General features: G+C 41.4%; 1 pseudogene across 1 annotated transcript; it reads right to left on the bottom strand.

Annotated features, from left to right (window-relative positions):
• Positions 1 to 940: 940 nt before the first annotated feature.
• On the bottom strand, positions 941 to 1,511 carry LOC309865948 (large ribosomal subunit protein uL13 pseudogene; annotated as a pseudogene). The gene has a single exon. The product of its transcript is annotated as a large ribosomal subunit protein uL13 pseudogene (transcript).
• Positions 1,512 to 14,574: the final 13,063 nt, after the last annotated feature.

Raw genomic sequence — 14,574 nt, 5'->3', positions numbered from 1 at the left:
AGAACTATCTCTCGAATCATCTCCCCAGTTCAATTCAGTAACAAAAAAAATGTGTTAAGGTGTGACTTTCAACAATCCCAGCAAAAGTCTCATTTCTTTTTATTAGCTTGATTGGGTTACATAACTGTCCCTGAACAGATTCACTCTGGCCAGGAGAATGTAATATTCTAATTAGCCAGACTGAGTCTTATGAATTTTATTTTTTTAATAACATCTTTATTGAAATATAATTCACATACCATAAAATTCACCCCACACGAACTCTTTGGAAGTAGAATACTGAATGAATACCACCTAGAGCACCTGGACTGAAAATTCAGGAGGCAAGCTCTTCTAGAACAAAATTCACACTGTTATTAAAAGAAGGGTAAAAAGGAGTGTGGCCACCAAAAACTGAGTTTAAGTATTATGAACCTATTTTCTAAGGATCCCACCTGACATATTACAGCTTTGCAAGGTTCACTCCTGGGTTATCTCCTGGGTTGTTCCCCACGTAAAACATCCTATGAGATTTGGCCCAAGACAACTTACTCATTGCTTTTCTACAAATGTTTAAAATGTCTTAGGTCCCAGGTTTATATCCACAACTCTACCTGGTTCCATGTATTATTGACACAAGCTAAAAAAAAAGTCTTATGAACTTCCTTATTTAATACTCACTTTGGGGGCACCTTGGTAGCTCAGCTGTTTGAGTGTCCAACTCTTGGTTCCTGCTCAGGTCATGATCTCTGCATTGTGAGATCGAGCCCCACCTTGGGCTTGATGTAGAGTGCCCAGCGTGCTTAAGAGATTCTCTCTCTTTCTCCCCCTCCCCCTCTACCCCTTCCCCCACTTGTGCAACTGGCGACCGCATGTGTGCCCTCTCTCTCTCAAATAAATAAATTTTTTTGAAGAATAAACAGTTTTATAATGTTGTTTTAATAAACAGCATTTAATGGGCTCAGACCAGGAATCCGTGGATCTTGAGGTCCTCTGAATATTTATCAGTTTTCCTCTCTACATTCTTTCTGGTCTGTATTTGTAACCTCATGAGCAGTTTTTTCTTCTGGTAATGGGTCTTGGCCTTCCCCTTCCTCTTCTCCTCCAGGGTGGCTGCCACTCCCTGGTATTTCCAACCAACCTCGTGAGCCAGGCGCCCCAGGAAAACCAACTTCCCCGTAGGCTTCATGTGTACCGCTGTGAGGGCAACAGGAAGCACCATCTTCTTTTTCCTGTCATAAGGTGGTGGGATCCCATCAAACACCTTGAGGCGACCCAGGGCAGCCTGGCCTCGCTTGGTCCTATGAGGCAGCAGGCCTTGCACTGTCTGCCAAAAGTCGCGGCTGGTTGTTCAGAAGTGGTGGGGGCCATGGGATGGGCTGGTGTTCATGTGCTTGTGGAGGAAGGCCAGGTACTTCAATTTGTTTCTGTAGAAATTGCCGGAAATGTTGATGCCCTCATAGTGCATGAATACAGCCTTCTGACCTAGGAACACCTGTTTGACCATGATGGCTGCCAGGTGGCCCAGGAGATGACCTGGCCATCCAGGACCAGGGCCATCCTGCCCCTCTGCCATCTTCGGGAGCCGCCTGGGAAAGTTAAATAAAGTCTTTTGGCTCAGTCACTCATAGACTGGGTCTATAGCTCAGCTGGTTTAGCATTGGACTCTTGATCTCAGCTCAGGTCTTGATTTCTGGGTGGTGAGTACAAGCCCCACATTGGGTTCCACACTGGGCATAGAGCCTATTCAAGAAAAAAAGGGGTGGGGTGCCTGGGTGGCTCAGAGGGTTAAGCCTCTGCCTTCAGCTCAGGTCATGATCTCAGGGTCCTGGGATGGAGCCCCACATTGGGCTCTCTGCTTGGCAGCGAGCCTGCTTCCTCCTCACTCTCTCTGCCTGCCTCTCTGCCTACTTGTGATCTCAGTCTGTCAAATAAATAAATAAAATCTTAAGAAAAAAAAAAAAACGAAGAAGAAGAAGAAAAGAGTGGAAACTCTCTCCCCACCACCACCACCAAAAAAAAAAAAAAAACCCAGAAATATCCCTGTGTCAGAACAAAAGGAACATCAAAGGAAAATTTTTTTTTCAGATTGTTTGCTTCTCATTTTCCCATGACACCTGTAGTAAAGTCCCTTTTATTTACTATCGGTTTATGCAAGTAAATTCTTGAAGGAGATGAGGACCAGGACACGACTGCTATCTAACTCCTGAAAAATGGTAGCAATAATTGTCTTTATTATTCATGACAACCATAACAAATGGCGCCTTTTCTTCCCCCATGAGAATGCTAATGTAGCCGCCTTCCTCAGGTAAAATAGATTTCTTTTCACCTGCTTCCTGGCAGAACATAGCTCAGGACCCCCAATTATGAGACGGACCCATGGCTCCGTCTGAGTCCCATGTGAGCAGGGACACTCTCTGAGGTAATGACAAGGACGCTGAAGTCTAGAATAAGAAGCCAAGGGAGAGATGGAGTGGGAGGAAGCACGAGAGAGCATTCCAGACAGAGCCAACAGCAGCTTCAAAGGCTCCAAGGCGGGGAAAAGGACAAGGGAGAGTAGAACTTATGAGTGGGCAGAGAATGGTCAGGGATGAGAAACAGAGACCACCTATGCTAGGCCTTCTATACTACTCACCATCAGGGGAGGCTTACTGCCCTCAAGGAACTCGTCAGGGATTACAGTGTCAAACTTCCTGATGCTCAACATTGACTAAAGCTTGGTTGACAGATACAATATTAATAAAGGATTGCCTTCAGGGTATGGAGCACATGCTTGTCTCTAAAAATCTATCCGTCAGTTAAGTCAGAAGAACTGAGAGTCTGACTGCACTGTTGAAGGAGCTGTGACTTAATGCCACACAGCCAAATTAAGGGACACATGGCAGCTGGTATCAAGATGACTCCCATGATGCTCGTCTCTCTCCATTCTCCTGCAACACTGAATCTGGCTGAGAAGACACTGAGGAAATGACACTATGTGATTTCTGAGGCTAAGACATAAAAGATATTGTAGCTCCCATCACTTTCTTTCTTGGATCATTCACTCTGTGGAAGTCAGTGGTCACGTCATGAGGTCAATCAAGCAGCCCTATGGAGAAGTCCACATGGGAAGGAACTGAAGTATCCTCCCAATCATGGCACCAGTCGGCCAACCATGAGAGTCCACCATCTTGAAGTGAGCCCTCCAGTCCCAGTCAAGCCTTCAGATGACTCTCGCCCTGGCTGACATCTTGATTACAACAACAGGAGACATCCCAAACCAGAACCACCTAACTAGGCGGCTCCTGAATTCCTGATCCACCAAAAAGGCACGATATGATGAATGTTTATTGTTGATTTAAACCAATACTTTTTGGTGTTTTGTTATGCAGCAGTAAACTAAAGCAGACATGATAAGAAACAATCCTAACATGCTATTTGCTACAATGATAATAATGAATTTTGGCAAGTTACTTGACCTTGCTACACCTCAGTTTTTTTCCTGTTGTGACTATTATTCTATTATTTTTTAAATTTTAATTTTAACCAAATATGCTTCTGCTCCCATTTTTCAAAATCAATTAGCAACACAATGATCCCGAAACCTGGATATTATCCTTGACTGATTTTATCCTCATTCCTCACCTTCAATCTAATCATTATGTCCTAATGATTATACCTACTGAGTACTTTCAGACTATTTTCTTTATCCCATATCTTAGTTCAGGCCTCCATCAAATCCCATCTGGACTATTAAATATACCTCTAAATTGTTTCCTGCCTCTAATCTTATTCCTCTCAAAACTCTTTCTTACACTGCAACCAGTGGCCCACCTATAACCCAAATATGATAAAGCCATTATCTGGTGGAAAACTTCCTGCAGCCCTCTGACAACTCCATAAAGTCCGATCTCCTCAGCATTACCAGTAACGCCGGTCAGGATCTGGCCTTTGCCTGCTTCTCCTCTTAATAACATGTGACTCAAGTGTCAGTTCTCTTGTTTGTTGTCTTTGTTGTCAATGTTGTTCCACAGCATTAATTTTTCTTAAGAGTTTGGTGGTTCCTGCTTTTATTTTTTCTTTCTTGCTAATATTTGTTTGTGGGTCTAGATTCAACAGCTTATTTCTATGCCCAAATCAGGCTTTCTGGTCACCTATCCCAGTGAGTTTACATTTTGATTTGTTTTATGGGCGGGGGCGGGGGGGCGGGGGGGGCGTGTAGCTAGTGAGTGATGGGGAGGAGCAGAAGGAGAGAGAGAGAGAGAATCTTAAGTGGGCTCCATGCCGGGGAGTGTGACGCAGGGCTCAATCTCATGACCCAGAGACCATGAGCTGAGCCGAAACCAAGAGTTGGACCCTGAACCACCTGAGCCACCTGGGCACCTCAGTGGGCTCAAGTTTTGATCACAGAACACTGATTCTGACGATTGTAGGTGAGAGGTGAATCGTGTGACAAAGTGTGGGGACATCCACACTCTGAGAGGAGACATTAAAGGCACTGCACAAAAATAAACGGTTAAAGAATTCATAGGTGCCTTTTCCACTCAGGCTAGGCACTTGGTCCTGGCACAGCGAGATCTGTACCCTCTCAACATATGCTCCCATTGCTAACCCCATTCAAACCCCAGAGAAACGCTTCTCTTCACCTTGTGTCTGCAACCTTGAAACAAAAAGAGACTAACCTGTCCCAGTGCCATGAAGGTTTGTGAGTTGTGCCCTATCGAGTTCAGAAATAGGTACTGTTTCAGCAGGGAAGATTTGACAGGCAGAATCACTGAAGGAAGAGAAAATACAAATTAATTTTCATGACAAATCCTTCCTCTCAAGATGAATGCAATAGTTTCTTACATAATGAAGAATTATTCTCTAAGAAGGCTGAACATCCGTTTTCTCGCTTGCCTTTGTGAATCTGGAGGTTCTCTTGAATTAGCCACTATTTAAAGATATTTATTTATTTATTTATTTGAGAGAGAGAGAAAATGAGAGAGAGAGAGCATGAGAGGAGAGAGGTCAGGGGGAGAAGGAGACTCCCTGCCGAGTAGGGAGCCTGGTATGGGACTCGATTCCAGGACTCCCGGATCAAAATTAGCTCAATATTTAAAACACTTGTACATGACAGCTGAATAAAATTTAACAAGGTTGAATAATTCATATTGCTTTTAAATTTCTATACATATGTTTAGAACGTAATAGGCGTGTAACATGATGCTGATTCTTTCTATTGACAACTAGATGGACAGTGAAAACTAAAATTTTAACTAGCTTTTGGTGTATTTTATTTAAAAGTTAATAATGGTTAAATGAAATTTTTAAAAATTAAATCTAAATTTCAGCTCTGAAATAATTTGAGTAAAAAATCCAATACTCATGAACTTTGTAGTTTGTCATTTAATTCTGACAACTGAAAATATTTTAGAAGAAGACAGCATTTTTGAAAATGTATGAAAAATAATGATCACATTTACTTTAATTTACAGATTTTGATAAATGCAATGTAAATTTTGTACATTTAAAGATTACATTTTATTTTTACTGGTTTCTGCTCAGTTCATGCTTTCAGAGTCAGGGAATCCAGACCTGTGCTGGGCTCTGTACTGAGTCTGCCTGAGTTTATCTCTTTCCCTCTGCACCCCCACACCTCTTTCTCTCACAAATAAATAAATAAATAAAATCTTTAAAAATTTTTAAAAATATGTTTTGTTATTCAGGAGAATTTGTAAAAGTAGAAAGATAATATATATACATGTACATGTACATATAAAATATATGTACAGAGAGAGAGCAAGTGCTTATGGAGATAGCTTACTCTTAGCTGGGGCCCTCTACCTATCCCCTAAAAAGTAGTTGGGTTTTTTTTTTTTAAGATTTTATTATTTATTTATTTATTTGAAAGAGAGAGAGAGAGAGAGAGAGAGAGCACATGTACAAACAAGCGGAGCAGCAGGCAGAGGGAGAGGGAGAAGCAGACTCCCCACTGAGCAGGGAACCCGATTTGGGGCTCAATCCCAGCACCCTGAGATCATGACCTGAGCCAAAGGCAGATACTTAACCAAGCAAGCCACCCAGGCACCCCCTTCTCTTTAGAGAGTAGTGTTCGTGACTTTAGTTTGGAAATTACCCTCCTGCATAATCTTGGCCAAAGTCTAGAGTCACCAATGGTTCCCCCTTGGCTTTCCAACCCACAATTCTAACTTGGACCCTTCCCTGACAGGCTTAGGAAAAAACATCCTCAGGCCTTTATTCTGGAAGCAAACTCTTGGCTAGCAGCATGGGGAGGGAAGGGAAATCCAAGAAATCCAATGATCTGTTCCAGGTCAGATCATTCAATAATTGTAATAATGCCATGTCCAGGCTTTTCTCTTTTCTCCTATTTATTGACGATGAACTTGGGGTTTCCTTAGGAAAATCTTTTCTTACCCTTGAAATATCACTGGAAGTGACCCTCTCCTGTATGTATTTTGGCTACAGTTTCTCTGTCTTATTTCTTTGTTAATCTGATGCTATCAGTGGTCTATTTTCCAGGAATTCTTTAACTCTTTTATCTGCTGCCTACAGCCCTTCTTAGATTTCTAGTGTCATGAATTAACTGCTTTTAAAATATCTCTCCTGACATTCCAATGGGCATATGCACAGGAAGGGAAATCATTGTTTGTGTTTAGCATGTCATCTTAATTCCAATATGTTTACTGACATTTTTCATCTCATTGCCTAGAGCTCGTGACCTTTAGCGATACCAAGACGCTGGAGTTTTCTGCACGCATACGTGGCTGGGCCATGCTTTATGCCTTTGGTGGAGTGATTTTCTCTTTTTTCACTCAAAAACCCTTACCACCTTTCTTGCTCTGGTGAACTCTTACTTATCCTTCAGAACTCAACCCAAAGCACTCTTTTCTCCAGGAAAGAACTAACCAACCAACTAAATAAAAAAATAAAATTTCTGAGACATCTCAAGTTGGGTTAAGCCCCACTTTCCCTGACATCTGTGTACAGTATATCTCTGAGGTTGCCAGATAAAATATTTGAGGACCAGTTCTACTAAAAATTGTCTATTGTTGATCTGAAACTCGAATTTAACCAGGCATCCTGTTTTTGTTTTTCTTTTCCGAATCTGGCAACACTAAACATTTCCTCACTCGTTATACTGTATGGGATTTATCTGCTGACATGTGTACCTCTCCCTTGGGTACTGAAAGTTTCTTACAGGAAGGAACCATGTCTTTTTTTGGTGGGGAGTTAGTGCAGTGGGAGTGTGGCATGGAAACCATATCTTTTTTTTTTTTTTTTTTTAATCTCTGTATCCTTCGTGGCTGACACATTGTGTGACTAGGCTATATTCCTTAGGCTCTTTGGGTGGCAAGTAATAGAAACAACAAACCCAAGCCCAATTAAGCAATGAAACATTTATTGTAAGGAGAATTCCTGGGCAGCTGGCTGCGGAAAGCATATGGAACTGATTGCTCTCTTCATTTCTTATCCCTGCTTCTCCAAACTGCTAGAATCCTCTCTTTTCTCATTGCAGTGGCTTTCTCTGCTACTCCGTGCCTGGGGTGGATGACTATACAGTACTCCAGAATGGTTACATGATCAATGCTCCATCAACATTTGCTGAATTGAATGACTTTTGTTGTTTATGACATTTACACAGTGTTATTTCTGTGAAGATTCTCAGAGAAACTGTGATTTCAGGATCTTAGAACCGAGGAATAGCTAGGACTTCTCCTGAGCCCTGGTTTGCTTTATCCTATAAACCCTGAACCATGTGACTGTTTGCTCTTTTTTTTTTTTTTTTAAGATTTTTATTTATTTATTCGACAGACAGAGATCACAAGTAGGCAGAGAGGCAGGCAGAGAGAGAGAGAGAGGAGGAAGCAGGCTCTCTGCTGAGCAGAGAGCCCAATGCTGGGCTCCATCCCAGGTCCCTGAGATCGTGACCTGAGCCGAAGGCAGAGGCTTAACCCACTGAGCCACTTAGGTACCCACTGAGCCACTCAGGTTTCTCTCTTTGTCTTGGTTCTAAAGATGTTGGAGTTGAATTAGTTTTTCTTTTCTAGCAAACATGCAGTGCTCAGTAGATGCATCATGCTTGCTAATCTCATCACTATCTACATATTATCTTTAAGACAACTCTCATTTTATGTTCTCTTTCTTTCTTTCTTTCTTTCTTTCTTTCTTTCTTTCTTTCTTTCTTTCTTTCTTTTTTTTTTTTTTTTATAAATCTTTGTGCCCAACATGGGGCTCAAACTCACAACCCCAAGATCGAGAGCTACAATCTCTACTGACTGAACCAGCCAGGTTTGTCTCTTTTTTCATTTCTTAATTGCCTCTCTAATTTGTTTTCTTGCTTGTTTTTTAACTTAACTATTGTCAACATGCTGTACATTACATCCCCAGAACTTATTTACTTTATAAATAACCCCATTTCAACCCCCTTCGCACAAGTCACCCACCTCCCCACCTCCTGCCTCTGGCAACCACCAGTCTGTCTCTGTGTCCATGAGTCTGGTTTTTTCCAGATTCCACGTGTAAGTGAGATCATAACTGTATTTCTCTTTCCTTGTCTAACTCATTTCACTTAGCAAAATGCCCTCACATGCCATCCAGGTTGTTGCAAATGGCAGAATTTCCTTCTTTGTTAAGGCTGAATAACTTTATGGCTAAATATATATCACACTTTCTTTATTCATTCATCCATCAGTGGGTTGACTCTTGGAGATTTCCATGTCTTGGCTATTGTGAACAATGCTACAGTGAGCCTGGGGATGCATATGTATTTTTTTTTAAGATTTTATTTATTTATTTGACAGAGACAGAGATCACCAGTAGGCAGAGAGGCAGGCAGAGAGAGAGGAGGAAGCAGGCTCCCCGCTGAGCAGAGAGCTCGATGTGGGGCCCAATCCCAGGATCCTGAGATCATGACCCCAGCTGAAGGCAGAGGCTTAAGCCACTGAGCACCCAGGTGCCCTGCATATGTATTTTCAAGACAGTGATTTCATTTCCTTCAGATAAATACGTAGAAGCGGAATTGCTAGATCATATGGTAGTTCTATTTTTAATTGTTTGAGGAAACTCCATACTGTTTTCTGTAACGGCTGTGCCAATTTACATTCCCACCAGCAGTGCAAAAGTCTTCCCCTCACTAATTTGTTTTTCGGTTGATTTTATTTAACGGCACTGTATGAAAAGGATATGAATTAGTAAGGAAAGGAAGCAAACACTCGCAATATTCTTGATCTACTACTTCTCATAGAGCAAAGACCAACTTCCTTCATTTGGGTGATTCTGAAATGAGCAGTTTATGTTTTCAGGAATCATCCTATGATCTGATCCCCTCATCCCTGCCATTCTGGCATTTCTGTTTATGGTTTTAGAAGAAACTCATCTCTCACCTTTCAAAGCATAATGTGAGTCAAGCACTCAACGCTCCAGTAGGTTGTTAAAATACCTCTGGGCATCATTTTTTTTTTTTCAACCAGCTTAAAACACTCTTCTTCTACCATCTTAAAATTTACGCTATTGGGACACCTGGGTGGCTCATGCGGTTAAAGGTCTGCCTTTGCCTCGGGTCATGATCTTAGGGTCCTGGGATCGAGCCCTGCCTCAGGCTCCCTGCTCAGTGGGGAGCCTGCCTCTCCCTCTCCCTCTGCCCCTGCTCACATGTGGGCACTCTCTCTTTCTCTCAAAAAAATTAATAAAAATCTTTGGAAAAAAAAATAAAACTTATGCTGTTTTCCTCGGGTCTTCAAAAACGTTGACTCTTGGAAGAGGCCCTTTGTCTAGTGGTGGCAGAGCTGAAAAGGGAGGCACAGCAAGAGTTACTGAAAGCCAAAACAGAGCCAGGAGAAGGATCTTTGTAGTAATACCTGAATCTGTGCAGAAAAAAACCATGGCTGGCATTAGAATTTTCCTGAACAGTCTGGAAAGCCTCCTTAATTGTGCTGCTATAGAATTAACTTTGGGAGGTTGCCTCAAAACCACTCTATTTTGGATAATTGAAGCTATAGAAACTTTATTTTTATACTTAACTTTGAGAGTTAAGGCTTTCTTGTGTTCATGCAGTATCCTGAAAGTGGTCCAGGGCATGGCAGCTTTGAGGGGTGGGAGAAGGGAGAGGACGGTTTCTTTTATGTCACCCCCTTGCCCTTGTAAAAAAAACAGTCATCCTAAAACAAGAGAAGCTTTCATAAATAAGGTAGAATTCCATTATAAGGTTAGCACTATCTATTTCAGTTATGCCAAATAATTGCCAAAAGAAATAGGAGAGAAAAATATTGGTAGTTTTTCCATCAAGAGAGTATCTTTGTAATTTTAATTTAAGAAGCTAAATAAAAGATGAAAATATGTATATTTCCTGAAAGTTCATACATTCCCACTACGTATTTTCCACCCAAAGTGCAATAAACAGGATAGAAAAAGGAAGGTTTTAAACTGAGTTGGGTGGGTATTTCCACAAATATTTAATAGAATATTGCTTTATTGTCTCTGTTCTTCCGTGAAGCACATACCGTGATGTCCAGAATGGAAACAGCAAGGACCAAGATACCAACTCCTAACACTGGGTGGTGCGAGGGACTGGCAGGGTGGGACAGCTGTATTTAAGCCGAGGTCCCACAGACTGTGATAGCCCGAGACACAGGGGGACCCAGAGAGGGCAGGAGTAAGAGAGAGCAAAGATGCTGCAAGGTAAGCTGTGGAATTTGGAGGTGAGACCGAGACAAGAAGGAATAAGGCAGCAAGAATGGCTCAGGAAGGTCTTTCTCACTCCAACCTCTCCCACTTCCTGGTATTTTCATGAAATTACCGTGGAAGTGGGGCATCTGGGTGGCATAGACAGTTGAACAGCCCGCTCTTGACTTTGGCTCAGATCATGATCTCAGGGTCCTGGGATGAACCCCACATTGTCGGGCTCCGTGCTCAGCGGGGACCCTTCCGTCCCCCTCCCTGCTCATGGGCGTGCACGTGTGTGTGTGCTCTCTGTCAAATAAATAAATCTTTAGGGGAAAAAAAAGAAAGAAATGACTATGAAAGCAATAGAACACACAGGGCAGATCGCTGTTCGTCAACTCTTCCTGCTCTCACCAGGCTCTCCCCTGTCAGCACCTCTCCATGAGCAAGTGGAGGCTGGGGCCTTTGAGAAGGTGGCTGGACATCGCTGGACAGGGCCCCGGAGGAGAAGCAGCTTTCATCAAGGACAGTTCCTAGCCCTCTGTCTGCACCCAAGAACACTTCAGAGAAGGGTTAAGCACAGCACTCTATAGGCCTGGTGTAGTAAAACTAAAATTTTCTGTCTCCTTGCTTCTCTTCTTCTTCTTGTTGTTCTTCTTTTTAACGTTTCTGATTTATTTCTTGGCTTAGAAAAAAAATAATAATTGTAAAGCTTTGCCTTTCTCTTAGTTCTACCAAATTCTCGACGTTTATCTATCAGAGGTCTTTACTGCGGCACACAGCAAGCTAAAGAAAAAAAAGATGACTTGAACCTGCGGTGTGTTATTCCTCTCTATTAATGAGCAATATGATGGGCTGTGAAATACCCTGTTTGGTATTCTGAAGACCAGTTCATTGTCAAAGACCTGGTCGATCCCTTACCTGATCTCTTCTTGGGCATTTTGGGGTTCAACGTTAAAAACATTTTAGATGATGTAATAATTTTACATTTAAACAGGTACATAGTAGCATGAAAGTTTTGATACTTAATAATAAAACAAGACCTGTGAATTCACCAAGGTAAGGTAAGCACAATTGCTATTGATTGATATTGTCTTTCTGGATCCTGTTTGGTGTTGCATGTCAAGGGTCATCCCAGATCCTGTTTGGTGTTGCATGTCAAGGGTTGTCAACAAACCCTAGGTGACCTAGATTTTCTTCTATATCCTTTTCACATCGTATGGATTTGTGTTTCATATATTTAGGCCTATGATTCATTTTGAATTAATTTTTGTGAAAGATGTGAAGGCCATGTCTAGATTCTTCTTCTTCTTCTTTATTTTTTATTTTTTAAAAATTTTACATGTGGGTGGATCTTACTATTCTCTTACCATTGACTACAAAATCTGTTCTTACTCCATTGAGTTGCTTTTGGGCCTTTGTCAAAGATCACTTGACAATGTTCTCATGGATTTATTTCTGGACCCTCTATTTTGTTCTCCAGATCCATTTGTCTATTCTTCCACCAGTGCCATACTGACTCGATTACTATAGTGTGACAGTAAGTCTCCAAGCTGGATAGCCTCAATTATCCCACTTTGTTCTTCAGTATTGTGCTGGTTATGCTGGGAATTTTGCCTTTCCATATGAACTTTAATTACCCACTTTTGCTGCAATCCACAAAATAACTTGCTGGGATTTGTTTGCAACAAATTCAATATTTATCTGTCTGAGAAAGTTCTTTTTTTTCTTTTCACTTTTGAAGGATAATTATTCTGGATATACGATTCTAGGTTGCTAATTTTTTCTTTCAACACTTTATCATCAACACTTTAAACATTTCAAGTTACTCTCATCTTGCCCACATGATTTCTGAAAAGTTCAATGTAATACTTACCCTTCCTCTTCTACAAATAAGGTTCCCCACTCTTTAGCTTATTTCAAGATCTCCTCTTTGTCTTTGATTTTTGGCAGCTTGTATATAATGTACCACGATATGGATCTGTTTTCCTCCTCGATCCTATAAGCTTCCTGGATTATGGTTTGGTGTTTGTTGTTACTTTTGGGAAGTTCTCAGCCATTATTCATTTTTTTTTTGCCATTATTCTTTTTAATTAAAAAAATTCCCATATAATCAAGATTCAGCATTCTATTAGTTTCAACCATTATTACTTAGAGTTTTTCTTCTGCTCCATTCTCTCCTTCTCCTTCTGGTATTCTTACTGAATATATGATGCAACTTTTTATATTCTCCTACTCTTCTAGGATCATCTGTTTCTTTCTTTCTTTCTTTCTTTTTTAAAGATTTAATTAATTAATTAATTTGACAGAGAGATCACAAGTAGACAGAGAGGCAGACAGAGAGAGAGGGGGAAGCAGGCTCCCCACTAAGCAGAGAGCCCTATGTGGGGCTTGATCTCCAGACCCTGGGATCATGACCTGAGCTGAAGGCAGAGGCTTAACCCACTGAGCCACCCAGGAGCCCCAGATCATCTGTTTCTTTTTCTCATTCTCCTTTTGTTTTTCAGCTTGAGAAGTCTCTAGTGACCTATCTTCAAGCCCAGTGATTCTTTCCTCAACCATGTCTAATGTACTAATGGGTCCATCAAAGATGTACTTCATTTCTGTTTCAAGTGTTTTCAATTTCTAGCATTTCCTTTTTAAAACAATTATTTATTTATTTGAAAGAGAGCATGAGTGGGGGTGGGCGGGTAGAGGAAGATGGAGAAGCAGGCCCCCTGCTCAGAATGCTGACACAGGGCTCAATCCCAGGACCCTAGGATCATGACCTGAGCTGAGTGTAGATACTTAACCAACTGAGCCATCCAGGTGCCCCTCTAGTATTTCCTTTGGATTCTTTCTTAGAGCTCCCATCTCTCTGCATACATTGCCCATCTGTTTTTGTATTAAGGCCCACTTTTTTACATTAAAGCCCTTCCATGTTAATCACAGTTATTTTAAAATCCCAGTCTCATAATTCTCAAACTGAGTCTGGGTCTGATGTCTCTTCAAACTTTATTCTTTTTGTCTTTTAACATTCCTTGTCTTTTGTTTTTCTTATTTCTTTTGGCCAGAAGTCAGACATTAGGTTTAGGATAAAAAGACCTGAGGTAGAGAGGCCTTTAGCATGAGCTTTTGTGTTTATCTGCTTAAGAGTCCTGTAGTCTGTGGTGCTATTTCCTATAGTGGTGGTGTCAGTGGCTAAAATTTCCTCTTGTGTCCTTGTTTTTGTCTTTCCTGATGTCTTTCAGTTTTCCTAGAGACCCTCCCTTTTAGATAAAGGCTGTGGTTTACAAGTCTTTCCATTGTAGTTCCCTATTATTATACACAGTCCTGCTGATGTGGTGGTAAGGTGTGGGAGATGGAAAGCATCCTATAATCCTATGATTGTGTATCATTCTTTCAGTGTCCCTGGACTGAGACCTCCACCAGGATCTCAGGTATTTTTGTTGTTGTTGTTGTTGTTTGTGTTTCTTCATTTTTTTTTCCTGCCCCTTAGGTGGGACAGGAAGACTAGAAGTGGCTGGAATTGGGTATGTCCTTTTCCCCACATCATTTCGGCTCTGACTAAACTGTTTTCCTCAAGAGCAGGCCTTTGTTAAGGAGACTAGAATGCTCTGGACATATTTCAAAATAGCTACTTTTCCCCTCTGCCTGCTAGAAGCAGAAAGGAAACATTCTCTGACCTTCACTCAGAACCTGGTGGGAAGGAAAAACTGGTATAAGTGGGAAGCATCCTCCTAAGACTGGGTCCTCAGGAGACTTTTATCTTGATGCTCAGACCCCCACAATTAGTCACTTGATTTTTAGGTTTTCATACTATTTGCTAGTTCCAGTGGCCATTTGTGTTCTGGGTATGCTCTGGTTCTCTGTATTTCCCTTTCTGTCCAGTTTTCAGGGCAGGGATTTGTTCCGGATCTCAATTTTCTGATGAATCCAAGGAGAATTGTTGATTTTCACATTGTTCTGCTTTAT

This window comes from Mustela nivalis (assembly GCF_964662115.1).
Source record: "Mustela nivalis genome assembly, chromosome: 5".
Classification (NCBI taxonomy): Eukaryota; Metazoa; Chordata; class Mammalia; order Carnivora; family Mustelidae; genus Mustela; species Mustela nivalis.
This window is presented reverse-complemented; position numbering and strand designations above follow the sequence as displayed.